Below are 13553 nucleotides of genomic sequence, written 5' to 3'. Positions count from 1 at the left end.
GGTAATCATCTTGGGTGGCTCTCCGGGGCCATGGTTAGACAACCGGAGTCGGCTTACCGAGGGGGCTCATTGGGTTGAGCGAGATCACGAGCGGCGGGTGCGGAACCGGGACCTGCTGGCTCAGCGTTGAGGTTGGCCATTGGAGTCGAGCGGCGGGAACGACGACGACCGTGCTCGGAGGGACGGGGACCAGCTGCTGGAGGTGCCGCTGCGAGACGCATTGCGCCGGGTGACCCGGGCAGGTCCTTCTGCTTGCTTCGCTTGTGGGGTGTGCGGCGTCTTCTGAGGAAGCGGTATTTGCAGTTCGAACTGCTGGTATTGTGTGCCCCGCCGCAGACGATGCAGCGTGACGCGCATGTCGGAGCGTGGCCCTCCTTGGGTGGGAGGTGCTCCCCGCCGCAACGGCGGCATCGCTGCTTGCGTGGCAAGGGACCATCCGTTCGATGGCCAACCTTGCGGAAGTTGTAGCATGACTCCACCCGGTTGTAGAACGGGTAGAGTCTAACATCGGCGCCGTGATAGAATATCCATTTCGGGAGGTCCTTACATGTGAGTGTGACCACCAGGTGCCTAGTCTGGCCAATGCGTCTGCCGCTCACAATAGGCATGTCGGGGTTGCTGGCTTGGAGGTCTGCCAGTATCTCTTCGTCGGAGAAATCGTCGAACGCGTGAAACATGATGCCTCGCACGGCGTCGTCCGGAGGAGGAGCATACACGTGGAGGTTGACGGTGCGGGTGCCCACGTTGATGGGTTTGATGCAGAGATAGGCTTGGGCACGCCGAGAGTCATGACGCTCAGCGTGAAAGGTTTGTTGGTGGGACGTGTCCATAGGTGATCCCGGTTCGCTGGTGGTTGATCGGGCAACGAGGCTGCCTTGAGTAGGGCTTTGTGTAGCTGCCATGGTGGCACCTTGGTGACTGTGGACGTCATACGATGTGGATGGCGTCTGCCGGCATTCTAGGTAGCGGTGCGCGTCTGCGTTGGGGTAGCGGGCGCGACTTGGGGTTCGATATGCTCCGTCCGTTGCCGTAGGAGCTCGCTCCCGTCGCATTGAGGCTGAGAAATTCCTTGCCTTCAACCTTGAGCTCGTGGCGGCGTCATTCTTGAGCGATATAGCCGTGTGACTTCCAGGAGTCGTCCGACCATTCTTCCTCTGAGACAAGTTCTCCTTCGACCGTGGACTCCATGTCGGTGGGCGACCTGGCCACGTCGAGGGAGCAGTTGCTGTGGCGCGAGGCCTACCTGGGGCCGTGCTCGCGCTGAGCCCGTTATGCTTAGGGTGGCGAGTGGCGTGGTCCGGGGAAACTAAAACACTCCTGGGACCTCCGTAGGTCCAGCGTAGAGGATGATGTCTACGTGGTCCTGATACCTTCCCGCACCCACTCGTCCAGGAATCGTACAAGTCGATGCAGTTGGCGCGGCGAAAACACGGAAACTCACAGGAGCCGACGTGGAGTGCGACCGTCCACTCCAAGCGCTCGCAGCGTTCCCCGCACGGCGGAGAGCAAACTCGGCTTCTTCCGTCGCGTGAAAGGGCGTGGGGGGAACGGAAGGGAGGGGAGGCGACGTTTTAAATGCAGAGCATTTCTTTAACTCACATGTAGCTTGCGCCGTCCGTCCGCAACAGCTCGAGCACAGGTGCGCCCTCTCCCCCACTCCTCCTCTCCCGCATCACGCTTGCAGCACTAGGGATGGTAATATCGATGAACGATTAATCGATTAATCGACGAAAAGTACGCCGCAAAACGATTAATCGTCATCGATGTCTACTTTTAATTTAATCGGTTTAATCGATTAAAACGCTTCGATTAATCGTTTTCCAGACAGTGACTAAAGTAGCGTGAAAATTTTGAAATCGTACTATAGAATGCGGAGCACGAGCAACGACAGCGCGGCTGCGAAGACCGAGAGCGACTGTCAACTGTTTTCCCCGAGTCCTGCCGAGATTGCCAAGCGTTTCCCCGCTTTACGCACACGTCACACAGGCTGCCTGGGGCCGGAGAGAGGCCGCCCCCGTGGAGGAAGAAATAAACTATAGGAGAGAGCATTACGTGAGGCAGCAAGTCTTGGAAAGCGAACTCATCGACAAGCCATTTCCTTCGCTGTTTACCTCGCAGTATAGGGTCAGCACGTGACCCTGAGAGACAACGTATTGGCCGATAATGTTTGGTTCGCAGTAGTTTCAAATCGGTGCGCACCCGTTCAGCTGCGCTGCTGCCCTGCACCCGGCAGCATTAAACCGACCACGCGCTCTGATGTGGCGATCACGTGTTGCGCCGTTACTTCTTGATGTCAGTCGTGCTGCGATGCTCTGTTCTAATTTCTTCTTCCTCTACGCCCACCCTCCTCAGTAAGTGCCATTTTCAACATACAGGGTGTTCATTTTTAAGTTTTATGGAATTTTTAGAAATCGCCTGTGGCAGGTTGCATAACTCTTATCATTGATGAGGAGGACATTAGTACGAGAAATCGAAACACATATTCAACTAATTAATAAAAATTACTAATTAACTTCGTAGTTAACTAATTTACGACCCATATTGCAATTTACCAATTGCAGCCGGTGAAGTTATTTATTTGTTTATTGCACGTACTTTCCAGGCCCGAAGGCGTTACTGAAAGGAGTGGAGTCAAAAACAAAAAATAATGCAGCAAAAATACAAACCAAAAATATTAACAAAATGCATTTGAACCGCGGTCTTGAAGTTGGTAGAGTCGGTGATGAGTGCGGCTGATGCGGTAAGGCGATTCCAGTCCGTGCTTGTCCTAGGGATGAATGAGTCACTGTACCGGTTTGTGCGGCACAATGGTACCCCGACTTTAAGGCTGTGGTCAGTGCGAGACGAAATATAAGACGGAGGGGCAAGACGGGTTTCTTTTAAAAGGGGGTTCAAATAAAAAACTTTGTGAAAAAGGGAAAGACGGGAACTTTTGCGGCGTGACGAAAGATCAGGTAAGTTAAGAGTTCATTTCATTGATGAGATACTTGCATAGCGAGAATAATTAGATAAGACAAAGCGTGCACCGTGGTTTTCAATACTTTCTAGAGTAGAAACTAATGAAGACTGAGTCGGATCCCCAATGGCTGAAGCATACTCCAATTTGGAGCGAACTAAAGTTTTGTAAAGAGTTAGCTTCAGGCACGAAGGGGCAGAGCTAAAATTACGGCGCGAGTAATCAACCATACGGTTAGCATTATTAGCAACATAGTCAATATGCGAATGCTAAGAAAGGTTATTTGATATGTGAAGGCCGAGATACTTGTAAGAAGTAACTGACGTCACAGGTGCACCATTAATAAAGTAGGTGTGCATGATAGTGTTACGAGATATTCGCACGGCCTTGCATTTATTTGAATTTAGTTGCATGCACCAATTAGAACACCACTCAGTTACGCGGTTAAGGTCGTCCTGCAGTTCTTGGGAATCGGAAGGATTAGGAATTTTACGGTAGAGAACACAGTCATCTGCGAATAGCTTTATGGAAGAACAAAGAACGCAGTTCGGAAGATCGTTAATATAGACTTTAAAAACACCGCCCAAGCACTCCGTACAGATGGTTAACCAGCGTAGCTGAAACGTGCGGCCCCGGTGTTTAGCAGTGGTTAATCCCGACGCTGTATTGAAGCGTTTCTCAAATATTGGCTACATGTTTGTGTTTCTAGTGGAACGCAAGCACCAATGGCGGGCGGATGCTGCTAACCACGACACCGAGCTAACTCGAGATATCGAACGCATGCGACAACGGCGAGCCGAGGAGGCGGCGTTGCGGGCAGAGCAGCGTCAACGTGGCAATGGCGGGAACGCGTTCGCTAACAATGTCACTAACGGCACTAGCTACCAATGGCGCGCGCGCTTGGGTGCGACGTAGAGAACGACGTAACTGACGGCGCAGCTAATGGAGACGTTTATCGAAACATGGGACGAACGGTTTTTTGTTTCGCCTAGCCATATACAGCTTTCGCTGTAAACGAGAAGTAGACCGAGGACTGAGCCTTGAGGAACACCTGATGGTACATTAGAAAACAGGCGTATCCACTTGTCAGGCGTATTCACTTGGAATGAATTTCCAGATTTTGGAACTGAGGTTTGAACAGCGCGAAGAAAACAAGGACACGAAGAAACAAATACCACAAACAAGTGCTTGTTTGGGGTATTTCATTATTCGTGTCCTTGTTTTCTTCGCGCTGTTCAAATCTCAGTTCCAAATTACGAACCGACTAGGCCTCATCAAGAACTTACTGAATTTCCAGAATGACACCAGTTTGAAGATATGCACTATCAAACTCGCCGTAAAGAAACGCTGTTGTTCCACTTACATTTCTACCAAAATGCATTGAAGAACAAAAGTAACTGGAACGCCCATGTATTTCGTCCCACACTTTGAGAAATAATATCTCGAAACTGGTGTCATCCTGTAAATTCCTTTCAAGTGGGTCTTCCAAACTCATCGGCTACAATTCATAAATTGTAATATGTGTCGTAAAGTAATTAAATAAGAAGTTCATTACTCAATGTTTGTTAATTAGTCAAATATGTATTTCGATTTTTCGTGCTACTAATCTCCGCCTCTTCGAAGAACCCAGCTCAACGATGAGAATTATGCTACCTGCCACAGGCAATTTTGAAAAATTCCGTAAAATTTAAATATGAACACCCTGTACATTGTTTATTCCTTCACTAGTTCCTAGTGGCAATTATAGTTGGCCTTTAAGAAGTTAAAAAACATTATTCTTCATCAAAGGTTATACCCTTGTAGTTCTTATCCTGGTTCCACCTTTCAAACGTTATAATGGGTACTTACGTGAGTAGATAAGTGTGTTTCAGCCTTTTTAAAGCACCCGAAAAAAGTCGATTAATCGATTAATCGACGAAAAGCCCCGCATCGAAAGCGATTAATCGATTATAGGCTAAACCGACGAACGATTAATCGTTAATCGATTAAAATATTTAATCGACCATCCCTATGCAGCACATGTGCAGCGCGCGAAGCGTCGTAGTTGAGTCGCGCTCCGGCGCTGCAAGCACCGTAGCAACAGCAGGTGCTGGCGTGATAGCGCGCCCTCTCTCCACCCCCTCTCCCTCTAACGCGCGCGCTAGGAATATAAAGCGGGTTCGCGCGGGCTCCACTCGTCAACTCCTGCGCTCTCGTTTCTTGCGTTCGTCGGCGGTCGCAGTTGATAAGCGATGGAAGCAAGACCTTCAACCAGTACCTCGACGCAATCCAACATCAGCGCCGAAGCACCAGTTCAAGACATCGTACCATCGTCTTCGTCCACGGCGGCAGAAGACAAGGCGGCGCGCTGCCAACGCCGAACGCAAGCGTCGTAAGCGTGCTGCCGACGCCGAACTTCGTGAACGAGAAACCGCGGCCAGATGTCAACGTCGACAAGCGGATCCCGAGCAGCGTGCACGAGAAGCCGCGGGCAGGCGTCAGCGTCGGGCCGCGGACCCTTCGAGTCGAGAACGACACGCGGCTGCGACACATCAGCGTAGGGCCGCGGACCCCGGCGTACGGGAACGAGAGGCGGCGGCGAGCAAGCGTCGTCTGGAGAGAGAGAGAGAGAGAGAAACAGTTTATTTTCATGTTGGGCGGGGTGGTGAAAAGGCCCTCTGTACGGAACCTCGCTTGCGGCATTCTTCAGTGCAGCACCGATAAACGCCGCAAGGTACCGTTGGTCGTCGGTGCTGGTGGCTTCTGTCAGCCACCCGGCATGGGGTTTAAGGGAAAGATTTGTAGGGGCAGGCAAGGGACGTGGGGGCGGTCCACAAGACCAGAGGATATGGGATGTGTTCGGGTGTTCGCCACAGTGTCGGCACGGTGGGGGATCCTCAGGTAATAGCCCGCGGAGGAGGTGCATTCGAGCTGGCGTAGGGAGTGTTTCACTCTGTGCCTGACGGATGAGTACCCCCTGATCACGGGTGAGCTCTTTGCTAAGCTTAGGAAACTTTCGCCTTGCATCTTGATAAGGCCGCAGAAGCACAGGAGCCCACCTTGTCGTCTGGGCTGGTTGCGGAATGTCGGGCGCCTGGTTCAGAGTCTCGCAGGCGAGCTGATTAGCTCTTTCATTTCCCGGCATCCCGTCGTGACCAGGTATCCAGATGATTTCTAAAGGCTCCTGTAGGTGCTCTTGCATAAGTGTGGAAATGTGCGCCGGGACATCGTTGTGCAACAATTTTCTGCAAGCCGCCATGGAGTCGGTAAATATGATTCGTGGGTAGGCTGACTTGCTAGGGGGCATATGTTAGATCGCGATTGCGATGGCCGTCAGCTCCACTAAGGTCGTATCTGTCTCTGGAAGTACCGCCGTCTGTATGGTTTGGAGGTTATTATTCACGACTGCTATAGCGGAGCCATGTTCCCCAACGCTAGCATCAGCGTAGAAGTAGATGCCGTCAGTGTATCTTGCCGTATACTTATTGAAGTAGGCAACTCTCTGGCGTCTCCTCTCCTTGTCTCGTTCGGGATTCATGTGGCGAGGCAGTGGAGCTATGGTAAGGAGTTCAAGTTGTTTTGGTGGTATTGGGCGCGTGTCCACAGTAGGCGAAGCTCGTGGATGATGACCGATGCTATGGAGGATGTGCCTGCCTTGACTTGTGTGCTGCAAACGGAGTTCTTGGCGACGGCGATGAATACTGATTAGTTCCGCCACCGTGTTATGGGAACCCATGTCAAGGAGGAGCTTAGTGCTGGCACTAAACGGTATGCCGATGGCCAGCTTTGTCGCCTTTCGGATGAGAGCATCAAGCCGATTGATATCTTGTTGGCGGAGATTGGTATAGCGCAGATGGTACCGCAGGCGCGACATAATTAGTGCGTTTCGTAGTTGCCGCATATCAGCCTCCTTCACTCCATTGGTTCGGTTGGAGACCCTACGCATCATGTGCAGCACCTGCTCTCCTTGTCTGAGCAAGTGCTGCACCGTCGCAGCCGGACCTCCATCTTTCTGGATATGGAGACCGAGTATTTTAATGCAGTTCGGTTGAGAAATCGACACGCCGTCGTTTACAATTTGTATGGCGGGCGGCTGCCATCTTTTGTGGTGAACCAGTAGCAACTGAGATTTTTACGGCGCAGTCGTCTGGAGGCCGCCGCCGCGGAGCCCGTCGCCCCGGAGGGTGCTGGCGCGGAAGCCGTCGGGCAACGTCAACGGGACTTTGGGGGTGCCGACGCGCGCTTCAAACGCGAGTTCCTGGACCGGAGCTTCGGGCACAGCTGCGATGTGTGCGACCGGCTGTGGTTCGACAACAACTTAACCACGGTCGAGAACATGCGTAACGCGGCGCATCGCACGAACGCCCTGCGGGTTTTTTGCAGCGCGTTCGTCGTCGACGCCGCCAACCACAAGCCCGACAACACCGGCGATAGCGTCAGCGACGGCGTCAACGATAACGACGGGTTCAGCGGCTTCGTCGTCAACGGCGGTGGCGACAACGGCACCGGCAACAACAACGGCAACAACGGCGGTGGATGCCTGGACGGCACCGTTGGCGCGCGTCATCCCCGTCGTCAGCAACATCGACGACGCGGACGCCGCTTCGCTGGAACAACGCCTCCTCTAGAAAGAGGAGGCGTTGGCTGGAACGGTTCCGGGCGTTCGCGGTGTGCGCCTCGTGCAAGGACTCCCTGGTATAATATAATAATAAGAATCGCAGTGATGCCAATAAAATAATAACTTTACGTTACCTACTTACGATTCTCTCTTCTCTCTCAACCCAGACCACCACTACCACACCATCACCACCACCACCACAGCAACAACTCCAACACCACGGAACCCCACTATGATCTTCATTTACACGTGTCCCTCGCGCGGGGGCATGCGACGGAACTTTTGTAGCGTTAACTACACTGGCCTAGCCAAGCCCGTTTCGCGCGGCACATCAAGAGCCGTGCTGCGCACGCGCAAGGATCAGTGATGTCACACAGCTTGCGCACCGGAGCTACCGCCTACCAAGTCGGAGCTGCTTGTACGCAGACCCACGCAGAAGGGCCGAAGGCCATATTCAACAGACTTCGATTACAATCAGGAAATTACCGTACGAACCAATTCGGGACACGCCATCCCGTGCGTCGACAAAATCAGAGTCTTGGGTATGATAGTAGAGACTAAAGACGTCAATGCCTCTACGGTTCAGAAGCTCATCACCAAGACTAACAACGCTATCGGGCTCATCAGAAGAATTGCCAATAGACACAGGGGCCTCAAGGAACATAATCTCGTCAAACTCATACACGCGTTCGTCACCTGTCACTTCGCATACGTTGCGGCAATGCTCAATTGGTCAAGATCCGAAAGAGACAGACTCAATGCGCAAATCAGAAAGGTCATCAAGCAAGCCCTCGGCATTCCGACCAGCACCAGCAACGAGAAGCTGGGGCACCTGGGTATGCACAACACCCTGGAAGAAATTGCCGAGGCCCAGCAGCGCGCCCAACTTGCTAGGCTTTCGACGACGCCTCCGGGGCGCACGATCCTAGCGAAGCTGGGCTTTGCTCAAGGAAACATAGAAAAAGACTTTGCGGACCTCCCACGGGACATCCGCGCTAAGATCACGGTCCGACCTATACCCAGAAACATACACCCCGAAAACAACAGGGGCCGACGACAAGCGAGAGGACAATTCCTCCTTAACCAAGCCTTGGCAAACCGCGAAAGCTCAGCTTTTGTGGACGCGGCGGCATACGCGGGAAACAAAGCTTTCGCAGTGGCGATGGTGGACGGCTGCGGATCCACAAGACATGCAGCCACGGTAATCGCAAGGAAGCCTGAACAGGCTGAACAGGTTGCGATCGCCGTTGCGCTGACCAATGACAATATTTCTCACATCTACAGTGACTCCATAGCCGCAATTAGAGCTTTTCAAAAGGGCACGGTCTGCGCACAGGCTCTAAGAATTGTCACAAAGAAAGAGATTAAGCACCACGTCATATACTGGTTCCCGGCACACTTAGGACCAAAGATCGGCGACGTCCCCAACCTAACGAGGCGGCACACGAGGCTGCGCGCGTGCTTACAGACCGCGCGGCTTCACCCGACCACTCGGAGAACAAGGACGCCCCCACTACATACAATGAAATCACTAAACACTACTACCTACAACGTAGAGAGTTTAGCACGCCACACCGCATGCTCACTCGAGCTCAAGCGGTTACTTACAGAATGCTACAAACAGACACATACCCCACGCAAAACAGACTACACCACTACATGCCTGAGCTCTACGACAAGTCTTATTGCACCAACTGTAATACATCCCTTAACGTCTATCATTTACTCTAGCCGTGCTCGCAAGCTCACATAAACTCCGAACCGGACAAGCACAAGTTTGAAGAAGCAATCCGGAGCGAAGAACTCGCTCCCCAACTCTGGGCCGTCCAGCAGGTCCACGACGCCGCCAGGAAGCTCAACCTCCCGGTTCCGTCGTGGGAGACGCCCGCTCCATGAGAGCCCCACAGCTCTCGTGGCCTGCAGGACCTTTAATAAAGTTGATTTCCTTCCTTCCTTCCGGAGCTACCGGAGCCGGCACCTCTCGCGCACTCCGCCGCCGGTCTGCGCATTCCAGAGGAGTGACGTCGTAGCCGTGGTAGACGCACTGGCGCCGGCGCGCGCTCGTTGTGCAGTCACCGTCTGACACTGCGCTGGAGCCGCTGCGCTTCTGACTGGCGTTTGCCTGTGTGGTATAGCCATGGAGAAGGAGAGCGCAAATGCTGCTCAACAGCGCAGAAGAACGGAGAAGCTTGACTCATAAGAATAATCTTATCTTAAGAATAATCTTAGGAATAAGCTAAGAATAATCAGCTGAACGTTTGCTAACGCTACGTATATCCTGGCATAGCCGAGCTAAGCCACTGCAACTTTTTTCTGAGAGCGATAAGGCCGCTTCCGCGCACAAGGGCGTTGAGTGACCGCACACAACGACAGATCGTCGATAATGAGCCCAGAGATGTGAAGGCAGGAAGATGAAAAGGGCGAAAACCCGGAGAGTAATGTGGCGTCCGGGAACGCGATGCCGCAAGAAGACTAATAGAGAGTTTTATTATTGTGGAAAACATTTTCGTTAGCGTGTTACGCACGCTAAATCTTTGCGGAACGCTGTTCGATAGAGTTTTAGTATAGCGTAAGACAAGGATGCGCCGCTAAGCGCAAAACTTCGCCGCGCCATCTAGCTGCCAGTAGTCAAAGCAGCAAACTGAGCAGCTCGACAACCAAACTAGCCGTGTGGATCCACTCCAAGCTAGCCTTGAAAAGAGCCTGCATGGTCAAGCACTCGGGCACGAAAATTAATCGGTAACAACTTTGAGACGTATCGAACGCTGGTAGCAAGTTCAAAACAATTGCAGCACGTAAACAATTAATAATGAAATAAATTGGGCAACAATATTTTAAAGATTTATTGCCTCAGTCTGACGAGTGTTTGCAGGCAGAGTTACGCTTTCGCTGTGGATGCGGAGTGTGCTTAACCTTGAATCGACAGCGAAAACAAAGCTCTTATCGACCGCAGGCCGTTACCGAAGCCAGAATACCCGGAGCGAAAACCAGCAGCACCGTCTGTTTGTAAATCAGCGAGTCCCGGCTACAACACGATATCTGCGAAGCGGCAGCCGTAGGGTGCCGCCATGTTTGCAGCGCTAAAGCTTAGCGAGCGTCTGCGCTATATCCGAAAAATAGCGGACTACGCGCAAAACAGAAATAGCGTTCTGAGCATGTGCAGGCTGACCCCGCTATTTTTTTGCTTTTAGTGTGGTGCCTTTTCCGCAATATAAAACTGTCTAACAACGTGCTCTATGCGCTTCAATAGCGCACGATCGCGTTTTATCGCGTTAATGCGATAGGATAGCGTTAAGAGCCCCGTCTCGCAGAAAATCCGGCGTCGGCGGGGATGTACGTGGCGGAGAAAAGCATCCCGAACTACTCTGACCGCACAGGCCCTGAGCGTGGTGCAAAATGTTAGTGAACAAAAATTCAATTTCTCGGAGTGAAATCCGACAGAAAAATCGTAAAGTACGACATAACCACAACCTACAGACATGGTGGAGTCGGACTGTTATATGAATGTACGAGAAAACATCATTCTGTTACGAGAAACCTCAAACGCCAACCCCTTTTGCCAACATTTCTACCATACCAACAGCGGCGCGCTCGGGTATGCTACTTGCGAAAATCCTTATCCATGGCGCTCGCATCCTCGGCAGATCCAAATTGGGACTTTCTTTCTGTCTTTCTTTCTTTCTTCCTTTCTTTCTTTCTTTTTTCCTCAGACACAGTCTAAGAGGGGGCCGAGGCTAAAGGCGACGGAGCACCTGACAAGGGCCCCGGCTCCCTTGCACAATATACACAGACAAAATACAATAACAAAGTTCAGTCAGACAGACATCATAGGTTAAGATAACGGGCATTATTAAAAGGGGACTGCTGGAATATGAAATTATCACAGCAAATAATTGGCACAAAATATTTACATATGCAACACAATGTCTGCAACATAAATACATAGCACAGCAATCCAGCGTATTCAACACCATCATTCATAGCCATGGCACTTATCACAAAAACCAAGACATAAGAACCAAGCACAACTTCATAGCCGTGTATCAAAATTGCAGTAGCTGAGAGGAGCATGAAAAGGGAGAACAAAGCGCACTCTTTGAGGTAATTTACGGTAATGAAAACATAATGTCGCTGTTCACAAGGAACTTCCTACAGTATTTCTTAAATCTATGTACACCTTTTGTAAAGTCTACCTGCATATTTTTTCTGTTTAGAGCATTGATTACTTGAAAAGATAATGCTTGCCTTCAGTGGTTGGTTCTAACTTGCGGCATTTTTCGTTTTGGGTTTCGGATAGTGTATGAACTTGAGCTGGGCACTGAGGAAATATGTAGCTTGTATTTATGGATTCGTTGCAAAAACTTAAAGTAGTACACCTGTTCAGCTTTTAACATGTTATATTTCTTAAACAATGGCTGTGTTCTCAATAACTGCTTGTTGCCTTTACAATCTTCCAGTATTCGCAATATGTGCTTTTGTAATACATTAAGTGTGTGGTAGTTAGTAACTGTTTTTGTTCCCCAAGTGAAGATTCCGTAGCTCATTCTAGAGTAAACCAGTGAGTAGTATAGTACCTGTTCTAAACGTTTGGGTATTAGATGTTCTATTTGTAAATGCACCCAATGGTGCGAGACAGGCTTGGTTTTAGTTGAATAACGTGAGTATTCATGAGCGGTTGTGGCTAAACCAGACACCTAAAAACTTTTGTTCAGTAACCTGTTCCAGCAAGCGTCCTTGAAATCGAATGTTAACCGGGCAGCCGTCACATTTATTAATTCGCTTAAAAATGATGTACTTTGTTTTATTTATATTTAGACAGAGGTCTCTAAACATTGCATGGTTTCCCCGGTGAAAAAAAAGCATTAGTATCGTCTGCATACATTATTAATTGCGGGGATCCATGTATAGTTATAATATCATTTATATAGATAAGAAAGAATAGGCGTCCCAGAATAGATCCCTGGGGAAACGCCCTGTTGTACTTCGAGTTTGCTGGAAGACCAATTGTTACCACATACACATTGATAACGTTTCTCTAGATGACTCTGAATCAGTTTTATCGCCACCTCTCTAATGACTACGCGATGACAAACATCGATATCTGCGTCAACGAGTGGCTCCCCCAAGAAGACACCAATTTTCTTAACAAACTCTGTAGCATCTTTTGTTGGCACGCCCTTCATTTCCAGATTGTTAGATCTTTGATGCTGTTCCAGCTCTTCGACTCTGTTGCTCAATTTGAGGTTCTCGCCGGTAAGTCCATTTCTTTTCACTAACCCTTGAAATTCTTTTCGCAGTTCCTTCATCTCTTGCTTAATTTCATTTACGCCGTCACATGTGTTTCTGCAGAATTTCACACTTTCTTTCAAAGCCCTGAGGTCACCTCGAAGTTCACGCTTCAAGTCATCAAGGGCTTTAAAAAAATCGTTGGCATCGAAACCAACTAGTCGAAAGCGGGCAACTAAGACAAGTAGGGTAAGGATACAAAAACAACACGCAGTCGGCTCTCGTTCAAAGAGAAGCAAGGGCGACACTCGTTGTGCGCGTTGTGTTCGGCAACAGTGCAAGGATAATAAGGATTTGTTTGAGGATAGCAAGTAGCCTCAGCTGCAGTGTAACAGGAAAAAGATGCTCCTGTGCACTGTCGCCGAACTGTAGTCGCAGCCGGCGGTCGTCCTCCTTAAGTACGCTGGTGTGGCGCTGCCGTCGTAGCCAACTTCTCTATTGAAAACGCTTGCGCCAGCTAGATAGCCACTCGAGCGACGACTGAAGATGATGAGATAGCAGCCGTCTTTACTGGACGGCTGCCGGACGGCCATTCGGACCTTGGCACCAGTTGATCCGTGGCAGGGACTGCAGTGTCACAGAAAAAAGATTAAGCCCGTGTTCCCTGTGCACTGTCGCCGAACTGCATTGTCGCCTATTGCCCCGACACGCGCGCGCGTCGGGGCAATAGCAAACAATAATAAAAAATAAAAAAAAGGTCCTAGGGCCTTCAAA

The sequence above is a fragment of the Dermacentor silvarum genome, chromosome 5 (genome assembly GCF_013339745.2).
Source record: "Dermacentor silvarum isolate Dsil-2018 chromosome 5, BIME_Dsil_1.4, whole genome shotgun sequence".
Lineage (NCBI taxonomy): Eukaryota > Metazoa > Arthropoda > Arachnida > Ixodida > Ixodidae > Dermacentor > Dermacentor silvarum.
This window is presented reverse-complemented; position numbering follows the sequence as displayed.